General features: G+C 45.0%; 3 non-coding genes across 3 annotated transcripts; 2 read left to right on the plus strand and 1 right to left on the minus strand.

Annotated features, from left to right (window-relative positions):
* Positions 1-7674: 7674 nt before the first annotated feature.
* Positions 7675-7746, minus strand: TRNAQ-CUG (transfer RNA glutamine (anticodon CUG)). Its single transcript has one exon. It is a non-coding gene; the product is annotated as a tRNA-Gln (tRNA).
* Positions 7747-8789: 1043 nt separating this feature from the next.
* Positions 8790-8862, plus strand: TRNAF-GAA (transfer RNA phenylalanine (anticodon GAA)). The gene has a single exon. It is a non-coding gene; the product is annotated as a tRNA-Phe (tRNA).
* Positions 8863-11372: 2510 nt separating this feature from the next.
* TRNAF-GAA (transfer RNA phenylalanine (anticodon GAA)) lies at positions 11373-11445 on the plus strand. The gene has a single exon. It is a non-coding gene; the product is annotated as a tRNA-Phe (tRNA).
* The last annotated feature ends 8417 nt before the right edge of the window (positions 11446-19862 follow it).

The following is a 19862-nucleotide window of genomic DNA, read 5'->3' on the forward strand; positions in this document are numbered from 1 at the left end:
CTTGCGTCGTTATTTTCCCCGCGGGGAAGTCGAGCGTCGTTTTCCGGCGCGCGGACAGTCTCTTTCTGTGGGTCGCGGGGATTACCAGATGTCCCGGGTCTGTGCGTGGATTTTCCTGCTTGTTTTCCGGCTGCGCGTCGTTCTGCGGGGCTGCGCGTCGAAGTTTCGATCTCACGGCAGGCGTCGCGTCGATTTCTCCTGCGGAGTCGGGCGTCGTTGTCCTTGCGAGGCCGTGCGTCAAAGTTTTGATCTCACGGCAGGCGTCGCGTCGATTTCTCCTGCGGAGTCGGGCGGCGTTGTCCTTGCGAGGCCGTGCGTCAAAGTTTTGATCTCACTGCAGGCGTCGCGTCGATTTCTCCTGGGAAGTCGGGCGGCGTTGTCCTTGCGAGGCCGTGCGTCAAAGTTTCGATCTCACGGCAGGCGTCGCGTCGATTTCTCCCGGGAAGTCGGGCGGCGTTGTCCTTGCGAGGCCGTGCGTCAAAGTTTCGGTCGTCCCGAAGGCGTCGCGTTGATCAGCGTCGGTGTGCGGCATTTTTCTTGCCGCGGAACAAGCTGTGCGTCGAAAAGTTCGGCGCACGGAGCGTCCAAGAGGAAGAGAGAAGTCTTTTTGGTCCTGAGACTTCAGGGAACAGGAGGCAAGCTCTATCCAAGCCCTTGGAGAGCACTTTTACAGCCAGGCAAGAGTTCAGCAAGGCAGCAGGCCAACAGCAAGGCAGCAGTCCTTTGTAGAAAAGCAGACAGGTGAGTCCTTTGAGCAGCCAGGCAGTTCTTCTTGGCAGGATGTAGTTTCTGGTTCAGGTTTCTTCTCCAGCAAGTGTCTGATGAGGTAGGGCAGAGGCCCCGGTTTTATACTAAGTTGTGCCTTTGAAGTGGGGGTGACTTCAAAGAGTGGCTAAGAAATGCACCAAGCCCCCTTTCAGTTCAATCCTGTCTGCCAGAGCCCCAGTAGGGGGTTTGGCAGTCCTTTGTGTGAAGGCAGGCCCTCCACCCTCCCAGCCCAGGAAGACCCATTCAAAATGCAGATGTATGCAAGTGAGGCTGAGTACCCTGTGTTTGGGATGTGTCTGAGTGAATGCACAAGGAGCTGTCAACTAAACCTAGCCAGACGTGGATTGAAGGGCACAACAAGATTTTAGTGCAAAGAAATGCTCACTTTCTAAAAGTGGCATTTCTAGAATAGTAATATTAAATCCGACTTCACCAGTCAGCAGGACTTTATATTACCATTCTGGCCATACTAAATATGACCTTCCTGCTCCTTTCAGATCAGCAGCTGCCACTTCAACAGTGTATGAGGGCAGCCCCAATGTTAGCCTATGAAGGGAGCAGGCCTCACAGTAGTGTAAAAACGAATTTAGGAGTTTTACACTACCAGGACATATAACTACACAGGTACATGTCCTGCCTTTTACCCACACAGCACCCTGCTCTAGGGGTTACCTAGGGCACACATTAGGGATGACTTATATGTAGAAAAAGGGGAGTTCTAGGCTTGGCAAGTACTTTTAAATGCCAAGTCGAAGTGACAGGGAAACTGCACACACAGGCCTTGCAATGGCAGGCCTGAGACAGGGTTAAGGGGCTACTGAAGTGGGTGGCACAACCAGTGCTGCAGGCCCACTAGCAACATTTAATCTACAGGCCCTGGGCACACGTAGTGCACTCTACTAGGGACTTACAAGTAAATTAAATAGTCAATCATGGATAAACCAATCAATAGTACCATTTACACAGAGAGCATATGCACTTTAGCACTGGTTAGCAGTGGTAAAGTGCCCAGAGGTCAAAAGCCAACAACAACAGGTCAGAAAAAATAGGAGGAAGGAGGCAAAAAGTTTGGGGATGTCCCTGTCAAAAAGCCAGGTCCAACACACATAATTTGCCTTTTCTTACCACATCATTTACTCAACCCTGCTGCATGATTTGTCCCTGCCCTGACACATTATTCCAGTGGCCCTGAGTATATAGGCTAGGGTGTACATTTATGTTACAAGAACCAGTGTTCCAGACAACCAGGCCGCCACAGCCATTGGCCCCCTCACTGCATACATGCAACGAGGCACACAAATTCATCAATTGATTTGGAAGCACGATTGCTTCCTTCTCTGGAAATAGCATTGTTATTTCAGTTAACCTGACTCCCTTGTTATTTTTTTTTTGTGTCATGTCATCCTTGGGACTAAAGTATTGTGATGTCCTCATAATGATACTTGTGGTTTGTGTTTGAAAACATGGTAAACTCATTTTTGGTGACTGAATGTTTCCAAGCTGAATATAAGCAGTGAGGCCCTTCATAATGTAGCTGCAGTGTTTCATTTGGGGTTGAATGTCTCAAGGAGATGTGTCGATTTTTCCCACGCAACACCAGCGGTGAGGTGGTACCGAAGGCCATGCACTAGGTCCGATCCATGAAATGGGGCCGATGTGCTGGTTCTATTCCTTGAAACAGTGGTAATGCATCAGTTCTGCTGGGGCAGGACTTTATACTCACATACGAGGGCCGAGGGCTAGACTGGCACCACTTGACAGGGCAAGACTCACAGTTGGCAAAGTCCAGGTGCTGTAGCAGATGAGCTGGAACTCTGTTGTTTCCCTGAGACTTTAGAAGAACAGGAGGCTATCCAGAGAGACCTTGGAGTAACTCTGGTTCTGGGTTGGAGAGATGCAGGTCCAGTCATTCCCACTAACAGGAAAGAAGGGCAGCAGGTTCGTACAGCAGAACAGGATTCCAGCAGAGCCCAGCAGAGTGACAGTCCTTTCAGCAACCTAGCAGTCCTTCTTCCTGGCAGAATATCCACAGGTGCAGAATTGTACTGAGTTGGAGGTGTCTGAAGCCCAGAACCTATACACAGTTGTGCCTTTGAAGTGAGGGGGACTTCAAAGAGAGGCCATTGAAGTGCACAGGGTCCCTGTCCTTCCTGCCTTGGCTCCAGATTCACCACAGGGGGTATGCAGCCCTTTGTGTGGGAACAGGACGCTGTCTATTCAGGTGTAACTGTCAGCTCCTCCCTCTCATCCTGCCCGGTGCTTAATTTGTAAATAAAGAGGTGCCGGTGCTCAAAGCCCTTCTCTTAAACATGAGGCTGCTGTAATTAAATCTGCCAGCACTGAATACTGAGGCAGCGTAATCCTGAAACCATCTCAGGCCTGCTCAATCCATTTACGGCCACCCCTGCCCCTTCAGCTCATCCTGCAACTTTCTACTTTCTCCCTTTATGACGCTTTTTAGTTTTTCCTTCTTCCGTCTCCCATATGTGTCTTTTGCTCGTAGCAAATGCTTGAGGCATAAGAATAAGCCCCAGCCCTCACAAATAAATGCCGGTGCTCAGCACCGGAAACAACAAGCACAAATTAAGCACTGATCCTGCCCATGATGACCTATCAGGCTGTGGATGGCCCATCAGTCACATCTAAACTCTCATTGTGTGTGGCTGTCTAGAGAGAATATATACACCCAGCTTTCACCCCGCCCCAGATGTGTATTGGAGACAGAAGGAAGGCACCAAATGGCTAACGTGAGAAAATGCCAACTTTCTGAAAGTGCCATTTTCATAATGATAATTTAAAATTAAGCTCAACCATAAATTGTGATTTTAAATTGTGATTCCAGCGACACCAAACTTGGGGTCCCATCTCTTTCCAATTGGAAATTACACTTATCACAATTTATAAAGTAATCCCAATGATATTCTACGGGCAAGAGAAATCTTGGAGTAGTGAAAAATGAATTTAAGAGCTTTTCACCGCTAGGATATGTAAAACTTAAAAAGTACTTATATTACTTTTTAAATACACTGCACCCTGTCCTTGGGCTGTCCAGGGCCTACCTTAGGGATGATATGCATATTAAAAAGGAAAGTTTGGGCATGGTAATAGGGTTAAGCTGGCAGGTCGACGTGGCAGTTCAAAACTGCACACACAGGCTCTGCGATGGGCCTGGGCAGACATCACGGAGTTCTGCTACACAGAACTCTGCGAAGTTCTGCGAAGTGCTGAAAAAGCCGTGCTAGGCAGAGTTCCGTAAGCTGTGGAGTTTGGGTAAATTGCACTGTTCGCGTTAATTTTCAGCGGCAGAAGTTTCTCTTGCACTGTAAAATCAGTATGAATGGCATCACGTGGAGCGCCAGAGGGCACTAACTTTCTGCCGCTCGAATAGATATTCTATTTGAGCAGCAGCTTTCTCAACGCGGGTAGTAGCGACCTGCTGTGACCATCCACATTCAGCAATATTGTTCGCGCTCACCAACGTAGCAATTTCACTCGCTCGCCAACTTAATGTTGGTGAGCCGCGCAAGAGAAAAAATTATGCTCTGCTTTGCGGAGTTTTTGGGGAACTCGCAGAGCGTGGAGTGGGCAACACTCTGTGAAATCTGCCTGTGGAGGGTAACAGATGTAGATTAAAAAAACAATCCATCATAAGCGCAATCAAAGCAAATTTTGTTTTACAGTCTCTTTAGCTCTGCACCGTTTATGATGACAGCTGTTGGTACCAGAAGTTCAAGGTGGCACTGTGCCGACCCTGCCCTTCTTGGAGCAGGGGTTGCGCTGTTAAGTGCTTCTGCATCCCAGTAGAGGCGTTGCATGAGCCCAAACATTGTTTGCAGTGACTGCCTGTCCCATGCAGGGGCGGCCCCTCCGCTATGGCAGAGGAGAATCACCCACTGCTAAAACAGAAAAAATAATTTATAATAAAAGTATTTTATTATCACTTCATTTTTTCACTAAGTGAGGGTCGGACGAGGCCATCCACTCCCATGTCACTAGGGAGGAGGAGTGGTATGTGCACGTCTAAGTGCGCATGTCAGTTTGGCTTCCGTTCGAGACTGGCCAAACTGACATGCGCACTTAGAACTCTCCACCCGGCTGTGCTGCAGACCCAGGGCAGGCTCCAATTCCTTTCCTGACCTGCATTTCTGCCCGCTTAGGCCAATCCAGTTGCTTCTCTCATGCTGGCAACAGCATGAGAGACGCGTCATGATTAGATGAGAAGAGGAGGAAGAAGACAGCGGTGGGAGCGGTGGAACACTGAGGCAGCAGGTACTTTTTTTTTTTACTGGTCCCCTGTGCTGCGCGCTGCCCCCCACCCCTTCCTGGCAGCAGCCGCTACTGGTAAAATGAAGAGGAGAGTCATCACAGGGGATGGAAGGAAGGAGAGAATCAGCAAGGATGTGAGTGAAGCAAGTACAGAGGAGGAAGAGATGGAGGAAGGGGGAAAAAAGTGTGACAAAGGAAGTTAAATCAGGAAGAGAGGGGAGAAAGGAAGGCAGGAAGGCAGTGCCAATCTGAAGAGGGAGAAGGACGGGCGTGGGCATTTATCATGGGGCATTTTGCACTGGGGAGGAGACAGAACCTTTGGACACCATTTTCTAAAGTCCCATGGTCACCGGTACTTCTGTACAGTGCTTTAAATGGGCAGGTACTGTCTGCTACTGACTACCTGCACTTCTCCTATTTGAAATGGAGAGTACCTGCACTTCTCAGCACTCCTACAATACATTTAATGAGAGAGTACCACCACTTCTCAAGAGCAAACAGGTACTCTAAATAGTGAGTACTTGCACTTCTATGTAGTGAGTACTTGCACTCCCCCCCCACCCCTCTGTGGTTTATTGCAGCAGGCACCGCTAGGGTTGCCACCTGGCTGCTTTTGTAAAGACCTGCCCAGTGTTTTCAAGTGTAGACCAGTAAATATGATGCGAATAGCAGACATCTGGTATTTTTTCTCCTATGAAACATAAACCTAAAACAGCAAACAGATAAAGAAATCAAATTAAAAAGTGTTTGAAACCTGTTTAATTTTTTTCTAAATGATCATTATAACAAGTAGAGAGAAATTTGCCTGTTAGAAAGGAATCCTGACACTTGACACTTCTTATTTTTCACCTAACAGCTCTTGACTGTTCCAGAATAGCAACACGTAAATAAAAAGCTGGTATTTTTCTCTAAGAGAGGTGGTAACCCTAGTCACAGGGGGATCATAAGTAGAGAGACAGAGAGAGAGGAGGAAATAGAAATAAAGATGAGGGTAGCAGAAGGAGAGTGAGTGTTGAGGATAGAGAGAAGGGAGAATAGGGCAGAGAGAAGGCGAGAGATGAGGATGAATGTATAAGAGAGGCGGATGAATGGGAGCGGGCTGAGATGAACATTTTTGTCAGAGTTGGATTTGGTGCCCGGCCCTGGGTGCGGGCAGAGTACAGAGAGTGGGGGAGAAGAAAGGTGAAGAAGTGCGAACAGAGGAAGAAGGTAATGTGAAAGTAGATGAAATGATAAACTATGAAAGACAAGTAATTCGCCTGAACCTATCTAAACCTAATTTTAGCAGCAGCATAGCTTTCGGGCGGTGTTTGGGGTGTTACACCCCCCTGATAAATGTATTTTCTGCTAAATAGTTGGGTAGGAGCTTTCAGCCAAGTATGGTGATGTGTCTGTCGGATTTCACCAGGAATGTTTAAATACACGCAGACAAATAATATACACTCTCCCTATTTTGAAAGTCCTCAAAAGTTTGGTTATATCACAAAATATTGTGTTTTCACTCACTTTGTACTGCCACCAATCCACATTCCTCTCCCTGTTCACTGTCCCTTCGGCTTCTCTCATGTACCCTGCTTGTCTTGTAATGTATTTTAACATCATAAGCCAGTGTGACTGGTGGAAATCCTGAAGGTCACGACCCCCACCCCAATCTTACCAAGCTACGCCCCTGAGTGTTAGACTGCTTGCAAAGCTCTTTCAGTGGATGAACTGGCTCTACCGTATCCAGGGCCACTGGAATCATGCGATTGCATGGACCCTGTGTTTTTTGCAAAATTGAGGATCTTATGCACTTGCCACATAATCCATCATCGGCTGCATAATCTGCAGATTTTAACAAAAAAACAAAATTGATTTCTATTTTAAACGGTTCAAAAGTTACTAACAATGCAGTAACACGTGTTGGTAGTTAAAGGCATTTTGCAAAGGTGACTGGTCACCTTTCTGTTACTTATTGCTACGTCTCGGTGTTAAACTGGTACTAATGAGGTGCAACATTTGCCCATACAGTGTTAACAAGTGTAAAAATGACAAAATAATGAGCTAATCGTATTAGAAAATATGCTGCACTATGCCACATAATTCGCCTTTTCTTGCTGTATTATTTCATCAACCGTGCCGCATAATTTGACCTTACCCTGAGGCGTAATACCAGTGGCCGTAACAATATCTACAAACAAATCAGGAGCCCAGCAGGGCGCTTGGGTGTTACTCTGCCACCGCTTGCACCCAGTTGTACTCTAGGAAGCACTGATGTGACTGAATAAGGAGGCGCTTGTTTGGGAGTCAGAGGGATTGAGCATCCCGGTGTTTAATGCTAACAAGTCCTAACTGGGGGTCAAGACGGGAAGAAAACTGGTTGTCTGCAGCGTGTTACAATTGTATATATTGTTTAAAAGAAGAAACGACCAGAAAACAGAAACCCCCGATTAAAGACAAAAGCAATCGATATCGTCTCAAATCACACACGGGGGGCTACAGAGGGTCTTCACACGACTCTCCATAAAACCCTCCGTTTAAACAGGATGTCGAGTGATTAGAAATAGACAAGTGACACAAGAACAGCGCTGCTATTTGCTGATCATTTTCAAGACTGAAATGGTGTAAAGTACATTTTATTGACAAAGAAACAAAACCCTCAGGTCCCACCGAGATTTGAACTCGGATCGCTGGATTCAGAGTCCAGAGTGCTGACCATTACACCATGGAACCGGCGGAGGGTGTCACTCCAGACGGAAGTTTCACTGGAGGGAGAAAGTGACGGATCATGTGACCCCCCCACTCCTGCTCTAGAGGGTGTCACTCAGTCCCTGCTCCCACAGCAATGTAGTCGAGTTAAGGTCGGGAGCCCTTGTTATTGCCACAGACATCCTGTTACTTTCCAGTCTGGAGGGACATAGCTCTGGCCACCTGTCGGCTCATTGAATCACCAACGCCAAAATGGCTCTAAAACTTTAAAAAGCTCCCTGTGTTTTTCGTGTGTGGCTACAAAATAACCAGCAAACAACTGGTTTCAAGCTTAAAGAAAACAAACCATCCCGGGTTCCTCCAGACAGCCTGTTGTGTTTGCTGCAGTCTCATCACACGGCGGCTGGGGGGCGCTGTTTGCATGGGGGGCTTTGACCCGGGACACAAGTTCTTTTTTGGGTGCACGAGGGTTTTGTCACCTGGCTTCGTTTCCGGGGAGCGCTTGTGTTTGCACATTACCAGCTCCGGGGGGGCATCTGCAATTCAATCTGAGAGGCCACCGCCCCCCACCATTCACTGTCAAACCTTTCATTGCCCCCACCCCTCTACATTCCACCCAGAGCAGGGCTGTGCATGCATTCTAACTGCACCAAGTACAGCCAGAGCCGGGCAATGGAGGTTTAAACCAGGAGCACAGTTCGTGCAAAAAATACATATTAAGTGTTGGAATTACAGATAGATGGGGAGAGAATATAAAAGTGCAGAACCACAAACAATAGTTTGTTTTGATTGATAACTGCTGGCAGCAGTCTAAGAGGGTGCAAGACTGATGTTAAAGGGACCCGGAGAGCCCTCGGCTGAACTACAGTGACGTCACGGAGAGATACAGAAGATGACGTCATGGACCTGCCACAAGCCCACTTCTGGTTATATATTTGTGTGCACTCCTGCGAGAATTTCATGCGTTTCATTCTCTTTCAGTTTGTACCTTCTGCTGTGTGCAGACGGTGCCACACTTCACATACTTATTTTATCAATATCAACTAGTCAAGAAACAGACGTAACTCGCCGAAATAGCTCAGTTGGGAGAGCGTTAGACTGAAGATTTAAAGGTCCCTGGTTCGATCCCGGGTTTCGGCAGATGATGGTTTCTCTTTTTATTTTCTTGTTCTTTTATTGTTTCCTTCTTTCGTATTCTTTCTTTCTCCGTTCAGCCTCCTTCTCTCCAGTTTATCTCTTAAATGAAAAGGTCACACGCAAGATGGATCTTTACACAGCTATATGGTTTAATGCACCTGATGCCCAGATCCGTGTTTTCTGAGGCACCCTGGCTACGTTCTCTAATGACAGAGTTGAATATGGCTCAGTAGCTTAGCTGGTTAATGCGCCTGCTGCAAAGTAAAACATGAACCCGAAGGTCACAGTTTTATAGTTTAGGACTCGTTTTAGGCCAATGAATCCTTTGACCCAGTTGAGAGACACCATAGGACGAGATAGCTAATCAATATATCAATCAATACATCAATAATGTCATCAATATTTATCACGACAATGCATTTCACTTTAGTCAAAGTCATTAATCAATTCAAAACGCTACCGTGATCTTTCAGTCATGAATAACCACACCAGTTTAGTAGAATTTTATGAATTTTATTCCCTATTAATTACAATCTAGAAGCAAATGCGTTAATCTCAACACCAAGAAACATAATAGCATAGTCACGATATGGCAACTTTGATAAGATTTCAAAAATGCGAGAATCACAAACATCAGAATATAACACGGCGTGAACATAGATCAAGTTTTGCAGAGTGTCAATAACGCGTCAGTTCAACAAAGCATAGTCTCGGTCGTTTGTCTATTTGCGTCAGTTTAGGTGAACACCTGTCCTAACCTCTGATTAGCATTCGCATGTTGGGCTTCATGCAAAACAATTTTGAACACCAATTTGGAAAATATTTAGCTAAGGTCTCTGTCAAAAGTAAGCAGTTGGTACCTAGAAAGGAAAAGCAAACAGACAAATTACAATTGCATTGTCATAGTTACCCTCCAAAGATTAGGTCAGCGCACAGGTTCAGTCTTCGTCTTCAGGACATCAGTCAAATCACCATCAGTCAGAACTCAGCTAAGGAACAAAAGGGGCACTTCCCTCATAAGGAGGAAAGTGTAAATGGGCAGTCTAAGGGTGAGGATGGTTTTAATAAAATCTCAAGCCACCAAACAGAGTGACAGTTTCTGGATAAAATCAATAGCATTCCCTACCTAATTCTAAATGACTTCCTGTGACCTGGGTTTTTATCCCTTTTTCGTGGTACATTCCCCCAAAATTCTATTGGACATTTACTATACCCCACTATCTTTAACCTATCAGAAAGTACATTAAGTAATCCTAATCTTCACCCCATATTGGTTTACAAGTCTTTGATTGGTCTTCGTCATTGACGTCTTCAGAGGTGGCACATCCTGTGACTTCATTCCCTTGTAATTTTTTGCACATCTTTTGTTCAGCAGTTCCATTGTCTTCCCCGGTTTGAATGACCTTGTACATTACATTAATCTACACTGTTTCAATTCATTTATAACATTTAGTTTTCAAGACGATGGGAAACAGGGAGAAACAGATCTACATGGCTACATTAATCTTCCAAGTTCGAAGTAAAAGAACGAGCGGGGTCATGGCCCCTTGTGAGTCAGCACACTGGAAAATAAAAAAATGCATTTAATATGAGAGCCAGGCAGCTAAACTCCGGCTAATGCTAACTTAAGGCCTATGAGGTTTTCAATACAGATGTAATAACGCAAATGTTAATATAAGCTCATTTAATCGTAACATAAACATTTTGGTCATCATTATTAGTTTGCGTATACACTGGTGGCCACTCTTCGTGGTCACATTTCAAGTACACGTTTAAGCAAATTGCTATTACTACAGTTTCTATGCGGCATCATCTCATCTAAATTCATAAACATTTCATGTTAATGTAGATTATATAAGCTAAGCTCTCTCAAGGGGCTCTGACCCGGGACACAAGTTCTTTATTGGGTGCACAAGGGTTTTATCACCTGGCTTCGTTTCCGGGGAGCGCTTGTGTTTGCACATTACCAGCTCCGGGGGGGCATCTGCAATTCAATCTGAGAGTCCACCGCCCCCCACCATTCACTGTCAAACCTTTCATTGCCCCCACCCCTCTACATTCCACCCAGAGCAGGGCTGTGCATGCATTCTAACTGCACCAAGTACAGCCAGAGCCGGGCAATGGAGGTTTAAACCAGGAGCACCGTTCGTGCAAAACATACATATTAAGTGTTGGAATTACAGATAGATGGGGAGAGAATATAAAAGTGCAGAACCACAAACAATAGTTTTTTTGATTGATTACTGCTGGCAGCAGTCTAAGAGGGTGCAAGACTGATGTTAAAGGGACCCTGAGAGCCCTCAGCTGAACTACAGTGACGTCACGGAGAGATACAGAAGATGACGTCATGGACCTGCCACTAGCCCACTTCTGGTTATATATTTGTGTGCACTCCTGCGAGAATTTCATGCGTTTCATTCTCTTTCAGTTTGTACCTTCTGCTGTGTGCAGACATTGCCACACTTCACATACGTGGGTGACCAATATCAACTGGCCACATCCGATAAGAAGTCGCCGAAATAGCTCAGTTGGGAGAGCGTTAGACTGAAGATCTAAAGGTCCCTGGTTCGATCCCGGGTTTCGGCAGATGATGGGTTCACTTTTTATTCCTTCATTCTTGTTCTTTTATTGTCTCCTTCTTCCGTATTCTTTCTTTCTCCGTTCAGCCTCCTTCTCTCCAGTTTATCCCCTAAATGAAAAGGTCACACGCAAGATGGATGCTATAAGGTTTAATGCACCTGATGCCCAGATCCATGATTTCTGACGCACCCTGGGGCACAGTAGCTTATCTGGTTAATGCGCCTGCTGCAAAGCAAAACATCAACCCGGAAATCACAGTTTTATAGTTTAGGGGCGTTATCTCAGTGGGTTAATGCTTTTATTAGAGCTTTCCGCGTGTGACCTACAGGTCGCAAGTTACTATCATCTTAGCACGTGCTTCAAACAGCTCCATGTAAACTCCAGGACATAAGGTTGGTTAACATTGTTTCCTTGGGGTATGATGACTACTTATTAAATATTGTGTGCTACATACGTGACTAATGTTACTATAATACTTTCATATAACATTCCTTCTTAAATGTGGCAAGTAACATGGTTTCCTTGCTCGGCGTCCATTGATATGCCAGGACTGTCCGCCTCCTGTTCATTCCAGGTACTGATAATAACGGGGGCACTTTGGGGCTTTTCACCCGTGTTCTGCGTGTCTGTCAGTCCCAGAACATCTCCAAACCAATGCATTTATTTTCAATCCAGGTACATTTCAATCACGCAGTACCAGTTGGAGCTTTGGTCTTTGTATCACTCGGGTTCACGCACATATTACATACTCTGTGCTATTACGTCATAAATAAGCAATAAATATATTTCCATGATGTAAGGTTACTTGCTAGCAGTGCCGAAAAGGGCAACACTTGACTCCAGGATCCCATAAACCGGGGGCCGAGGGGTGGAACCGGAAAGAGAGCGGAGTCACCGGGCGGAGCATTGCACAGCGGTGTCTGACGGTCAACTTATACATTCATTTTATAAAATCTCTGCCACAAAGACATTTACAACAAGACAATGTGATAGTAAATCTGTTCCTGCTTACTTAGTTGGAGACACGGAGGCTGCATTTTAAAATCTCCTATGACATTAAGGCACTTGCTGCAGGGATCTTTGCTGCCCAGCACAGTTCATAGATCATAATGAGGGCAGGATCAGTCTGGTGGTTAACAAACTATCTGGAGACATCTACGTTTTGCCTGGTCAAAGATTTGACTCATAAAGTAGCAGAGAAGGTACAAAGAATGTACAAAGTACATTGTGTAACATCAGACCACAAATTTGCATTTTAGGTGGAGTGGTAACTGCTTTTGACACAGAGATCCTTTTCTTGCTTCTAGTTCATAAGTTCCAATGTTTCTGTTATAGCACAGTGAGCTATGAAACAGCACCAAGGAGCTCCTTGCAAAAAGCAACCAGAGGTTTAGATTTTTCTTTCTCGTTCCGCTGTTATTCTAAGCCAGTGGTTCCCAACCTTTTGACTTCTGTGGACCCCCACTTTATCACTACTGGAGCCTGGGGACCCCACTGAATCTTTTTTGGAATCCGGGGACACCCCACTGTGTCACTACTGAAAAGTGGGGACCTAATCTGTTAATATTATGTAATTTTCTATATGGTTTTGCAGACCCCCAGGGGTCACTAGACCACAGGTTGGGAACCACTGTTCGAAGCTTTCTAAAAATGTGAACCCAGGCCCCCAGGTTGCAAACGCAGTAGCTCGAAACATTCGGCCAGATCTCTCCCCCATTTTTCCTTTCCACCTGTATGGTTTATTGGCCTAATCTCCTTCTCCTTCCCACTTGTATGATGTCTTTGCCTAATGTGTGTGTGATGTAAAACACTCTGAGACCCTACACTGGGATGAGTAGTGTACAAAAGAAATAAAAAAGAAAAATTAATTAGTGCTATTTTAATCGCTATTAGTGTAATTTCTCCTCCACACTGATACATTTGGCGTTCTCACAGTGCATTCATCTGTCACACACACAGGGGTTTAACCAAGTCAAAAAGCTGCCTCCAAATCATAATTTCCATTAAGTACTTGTGAAGTGATAACAAGCTGTGTACCTTTTTACCCTGAATCTAGGCGATAGGCCCCAGGTAGCTCCCAGCCAGGGTGACACTGCAACAAAAGCAGGGCTGATAGCCCTTTAAATGAAGCCTTTGTTTTGGGCCCAGCTGAAAGTGAAAATACGAAAGGCCTCTCAGCCTACAGTTTGCTGCTCTCAATGAAAAGCAAGCATGTGTTCTGCATGTGTTCTGATGTTGGCAAATTATGCTGAAGAAACTCATTATACTTCTTTGGGGCCAGTCCAGATCCCCGATATGGCTCAACAATAGCTGCCAGATCCAGGATCTTGCGGATCTCTTTCATTTCCTGTACTCGGTTGATCGTACATAAAGCTATACCTTTATCTCTTCACATCTTGTGTGATGGCACCGGAGGTGGCAGGGCCACCCCCACTTGGTTTTTAGTTTGTACCAACTGTGATTTAGTGTTTAATCGGTGGAGACGTGTCAGGGGAGGAAGGGTAAACTTTGGGAAGTGAATTTTGAAGGCGAATGAGAATCTGATAATGGGGAAAAGAAAACAGTGTGGGGCGTGAAGGCACAGGATCCTCATTAAATTATATAACAGGGGCAATGGGAGCAATTGAGAAACAAGCATTTGCAATGCAACGGGTCTCGCATTTGCTCATGTTAGAGCTGATAGCGTTGTAAACTCCTAACCCGACTTTTCACCTATCAGCAAAAGTGCATTTATGTGCGTAACCTGAAAAAGTGCAATTAACTGTGTAAAGCGCTCGACTTCTGCCAAACGAAATCGCGCTAGTAAAATAGAGAAAAAGTAGTCCACGAGCCGGACAGAGAACAGCGAGCCTCGCATGTTTTCTGTTCTTGGTCGATGCGCTCGAGGAGGGCCAGCCAATGGAAAAGGCATGACGTATGCATGCCTTCCACTAATGAAAGCAAGCGGATTTTAATAGGCAAGCCCACGAACCAATGAAAAACACTGACGTGATGTCGACAGGGCTCCGAGCCCTTTTCTAATAACGAAAGCGTCTCACTGAGATACGCATGCGCGAGCGCATGCAACGCAGGTTCGACCCTAACAAATGACCACTGTCGAAGAATCCCTATCCACACATGAGGAGGCAGTATTAGACTCCACCCACTGCGTATCTGTTATCCCTAGAGTAGCTCCGGATAGGGGTAGTACAGATAGCAGGGACCTTAACCCCAATAATTTAAATGGTGATACAGAACGTGAACCCTGCTAAAATGTATAAGAATGTCTGATCCCATAACCAAATGCCAATTAGCCTGTTAAGGGGCAATTAAGACTGGAAAGCAAGATCATAAAAAGCCTAATAAACAGGCCACAGTAAAATCTGCCACAAGGAAAAGCATGGCTAAAGTAACATCGGAGGAGTTTAACAATGGTGTCTCCATGGCCATTCTACCAGATTGTTATCATGCAGTTTTCAGCTACATGTGTACTAGCATTGGTTAATTTCTATAACAACATTCCGAAGACGGAGCTTAATTCAGTTCTGAGTCAACTAAAAAAGGATCTCGAAGCTATCAGGAATGATATTTATAAGGATGTAATAATCCTGTGGGGTTATTAGAATAGAATTATGTGCCAAGGATGCCGTCAAGATATGTGGTTTAAGTGAAAGGGGTTCTGATGGGCCTTCATACTTTATACACTCCCCTTACTGTGACCGATTGAATGAGTTTCTTGTTCATACTGATTTGGCTTTTTTGCAATGAGATTTGCTCCCCGTCAGCCCCATTTACGTATACATTTAATGGATTAGGGAGAAATTCGGTGATAGACTATATAGTAGTAACTAATAGGCATGCCGCAAGGGTTGGAATTTTTATTACCTACTCCATTGCATATAGCGACCATTACCCTTTAAGCATTGAATTGGGTCTTTTGTCCAATGATGGTTAGCCCAGGTGGTGCAGCCAAACCCTTGTATGGTGGGTGATATAGAACTCACAAGCAAAATGGGTATTCACTCTGCGATGGTCTCAGATTGATCCCAGGAGTTTTCAAAAAACCTAATCTGCTGTAATAAACAACTTTTTGAGCAATGTCTGGATATGGACTCTAGCCCTTGAAAAAAGCTCTTCATAATAGCCCACACTGCATTCATGAGATCCGGCTACCAGAAAAAACTATAATTATGTCCTAAGGCAGAGGACACAAGTTCTGAAAGAAGAACTGTGGGATAAACTTAACCTCTTAGCTGCTGGTTAGCCCCCCCCCCTTCCCCCCCCCCCAGTTCTGAGCCCTTTTTGGGCTATTTGGGGTATTTCGCTCTTAGGCCTTCATAACTTTTTGTCCACATAAGCTATCCACGCCAAATTTGCGTCCTTTTTTTCCAACATCGTAGGGATTCTAATGGTACCCAGAGTTTGTGGTTTTGCCTGGAGGAGACCAAGAAATTAGCCAAAATACAGTGAAAATTTAGTTTTTTTTTAAAAAAATGGGAAAAAGGGCTGCCAAAGAAGGCTTGTGGTTTTTTCCCTGAAAATGGCATCAACAAAGGGTTTCTGGTGCTAAAATCACCATCTTCCCACCTTTCAGGAACAGGCAGACTTGAATCAGAAAACCACATTTTTCAACACAATTTTGGCATTTTACTGGGACATACCTCATTTTTACTATTTTTGGTGCTTTCAGCCTCCTTCCAGTTAGTGACAGGAATGAGTGTGAAACCAATACTGATTCTGAAAAGTATACAAAATTCTGAATTCAGCAAGGGGTCATTTGTGTAGATCCTACAAGGTTTTCCTACAGAAAATAACAGCTGAAATAATAAAATATTGAAAGTGAGCTGAAAAAAACAGCAATTTTTCTCCACGTTTTACTCTGTAACTTTTTCCTGCAATGTCAGAATTTTTAAAGCAATATACCATTGCGTGTGCTGGACTCTTCTGGTTGCGAGGATATATAGGGCTTGTACGTTCATCAAGATCCCTAGGTACCCAGAGCCAATAAATGAGGTGCACCTTGCAATGGGTTTTCATTCTATACCGGGTATACAGCAATTCATTTGCTGAAATATAAAGAGTGAAAAATAGGTAGCAAGAAAACCTTTGTATTTCCAAAATGGTCATAAAATAAGGTGTTGAGAAGCAGTGGTTATTTGCGCATCTCTGAATTCCGGGGAGCCCATACTAGCATGTCAATTACAGGCCATTTCTCAAATAGACCTCTTTTTTACACACTGTCTTACATTTGGAAGGAAAAAATGTAGAGAAAGACAAGGGGCAATAACACTTGTTTTGCTATTCTGTGTTCCCCCAAGTCTCCCGATAAAAATTGTACCTCACTTGCATGGGTAGGCCTAATGCTCGCGACAGGAAACGCAACATGGACACATCACATTTTTACATTGAAATCTGACGTGTTTTTTGCAAAGTGCCTAGCTGTAGATTTTGGCCTCTAGCTCAGCTGGCACCTAGGGAAGCCTACCAAACTTGTGCATTTTTGAAAACTAGACACCTAGGGGAATCCAGGATGGGGTGACTTGTGGGGCTCTCACCAGGTTCTGTTACCCAGAATCCTTTGCAAACCTCAAAATGTGGCCAAAAAAAACACTTTTTCCTCACATTTCGGTGACAGAAAGTTAAGGAATCTGAGAGGAGCCACAAATTTTCTTCCACCCAGTGTTCCCCACGTCTCCCGATCAAAATGGTACCTCACTTGTGTGGGTAGGCCTAGCGCCCGCGACAGGTTATGCCTTAAAACACAATGTGGACACATCACATTTTCCCAAAGAAAACAGACCTGTTTTTGCAAAGTGCCTAGCTGTGGATTTTGGCCTCTAGCTCAGCCGGCACCTAGGGAAACCTAGCAAACCTTGGCATTTTTGAAAACTAGAGACCTAAGGGAATCCAAGATGGGGTGACTTGTGGGGCTCTGACCAGGTTCTGTTACCCAGAATCCTTTGCAAACCTCAAACTTTGGCTAAAAAAACACATTTTCCTCACATTTCGGTGACAAAAAGTTCTGGAATCTGAGAGGAGCCACAAATTTCCTTCCACCCAGTGGTCCCCCAAGTCTCCCGATAAAATTGATACCTCACTTGTGTGGGTAGGCCTAGCGCCCACGACAGGAAATGCCCCAAAACGCAACATGGACACATCCGATTTTTTGACAGAAAACAGAGGTGTTTTTTGCAAAGTGCCTACCTGTAGATTTTGGCCTCTAGCTCAGCCGGCACCTAGGGAAACCTACCAAACCTGTGCATTGTTGAAAACTCTCTAGTTTCAAGGGGAATCCAAGATGGGGTGACTTGTGGGGCTCTGACCAGGTTCTGATACCCAGAATCCTTTGCAAACCTCAAAATGTGGCTAAAAGAACACTTTTTCCTCACATTTCGGTGACAGAAAGTTCTGGAATCTGAGAGGAGCCACAAATTTCCTTCCATCTAGCGTTCCCCCAAGTATCCCAATAAAAATGGTACCTCACTTGTGTGGGTAGGCCTGGTGCCCGCGACAGGAATAGATCACACAATGGTCAATGTTGGTCCTTACATGAGGCAGCTGTTGACCCGGGGTGATCCATTCCTGACGCAGGCACTAGGTATAGGCACTCAAGTGGGGTAGTGTTTTTTCAGGACAGGTGAGGAATCACTGGTTGGTAGGAATTTTGTGGATCCCAGCATATTCCTGTAGTTTGTGTGACAGAAATGCGAGAAAAATAGAGTTTTTATTCAACATTTCAGCTTTGCAGGGTATTCTGGGTAAGAAAACTTTGGGGAATCCACACAAGTCACACCTCTGTGGACTTCCCCGAATGTCTAGTTTCCAGAAATGTTTGGGTTTAGTATGTTTCTCTATATGGGCCAACAACACAGGTGCCTGCCTTACAAAACCAGTTTGTTTTGTGATAGATAATTTTGATGTTTCCACAATACAATTTGGGCAGTGGAATTTGGGGCTGAACTAAATTGGGGAGCTCCCAAGAGAGCACTCTCTCTCTCTGCTTGCCGCCGCATTCACCTGCTCTCTGGGTTGGGCTAACCCACTATTACCCCGTTGCACAGACTGTGCTTGCGAAGGGACAGCAGGACTGTCCTCATCACCTCCCTCATAATTTACTGGAAGAGGAGTTATCGAATGGGACTCCTCCGACTGAAAAATCACTCCCAGAGTCTGCGCCATTGTCCTATCCCTCAGATGCTGTCTCAGTATCTGATGTCTCAGTCTCTAATCCTATGTCAGAGCTGTCCTCTATAACTCGAGTGACGGCAGCAGTCATCCATCAAGATGCCATCTCTGCTATTGGCTAAACTGTTGCTGTAAAACACTAGCCTACGTAGACAGTCACAAAATCGCTAGTGTGTGTGAGATACGTGCAACAGTAGAGGCCACCTTACCTGCGTTTCTTCCCTCAATCAGCAGGTTCTTTCAAGACACTCAAAAAACACCTTGTCACATACCATTCGTCACAGTCTTTGGCATCTCCTGCGCCCAGTCCAACAATCATTATTGGTGCTCCCAATCCCTCCTCCTCGGATTCCCTCATTACCACCCAGCAAAAGTGTCCTTCATCTCTCCATAGCCGCCCCCACCCCGCACATACATTTCATTTGTATTATAGCGCAGGTAATGGCTGACCTTACTAATGTACTCAGCTATTGACATAAAATACAGATTTGCTCTTTACAGTAGGCATATACACCTTCTGTGCTTCTTTATGGCACTAAAACTGCCACTAGACAAAAGTCTGATCCTTTTGTAGCAGAAACATAATCACAATACTTACTTGACTTTTTTATTGCTGCCTAAAAGCTATAGGTGAAATGCATCAGTTGAAGTATGTGCATTGCTTTGAAGACGCAAGCTGCAACTGCAAGACAACTGGTGGCAAATATATATATATATATATATATATATACATATATATATATATATATATATATATAAATATATATATATACAGATCACTTTTATATGTGGGTCTGGTTTTCCTGGGGGCCGATCGCAGCCCCTAGGGAAACCACACATGCATTGACAAAAGTGATCTATATATATATATATATAGATCTATATATTTTTTTTAGTAGTTGTATGGTTTCCTTGGGGGCCAAAATGGCCCCCAGGGAAACCCTACAACTACTAAAAAAAATATTGCCCCCTGTCCATTTCTTATATATTTTTTTTTCTTTACAATTTTTTTTTTTGTAATAAAATTTAGCCCCTGGGGGGGGGGGCGATCGAAAGTGATCGTACCCCCCCCCCCCCAGGGGGCACTTACCTTTTTTAAAAAAAATATGCCCCCGGGGTGTGGGGCCGGCCCGTTTTCCGAGGGGCCCGACCCTCCCAAGTGAAATCCCTGGTGTCTAGTGGTGTTTCCTGGCCCCCGATCGCAGCTGTGCTGCGATCGGGGGCCAGGAAACACTTTCAGGAAGGCCTCGTAAAAAAGG

This window comes from Pleurodeles waltl, unplaced genomic scaffold, assembly GCF_031143425.1.
Source record: "Pleurodeles waltl isolate 20211129_DDA unplaced genomic scaffold, aPleWal1.hap1.20221129 scaffold_70, whole genome shotgun sequence".
In the NCBI taxonomy this organism is placed as follows: domain Eukaryota; kingdom Metazoa; phylum Chordata; class Amphibia; order Caudata; family Salamandridae; genus Pleurodeles; species Pleurodeles waltl.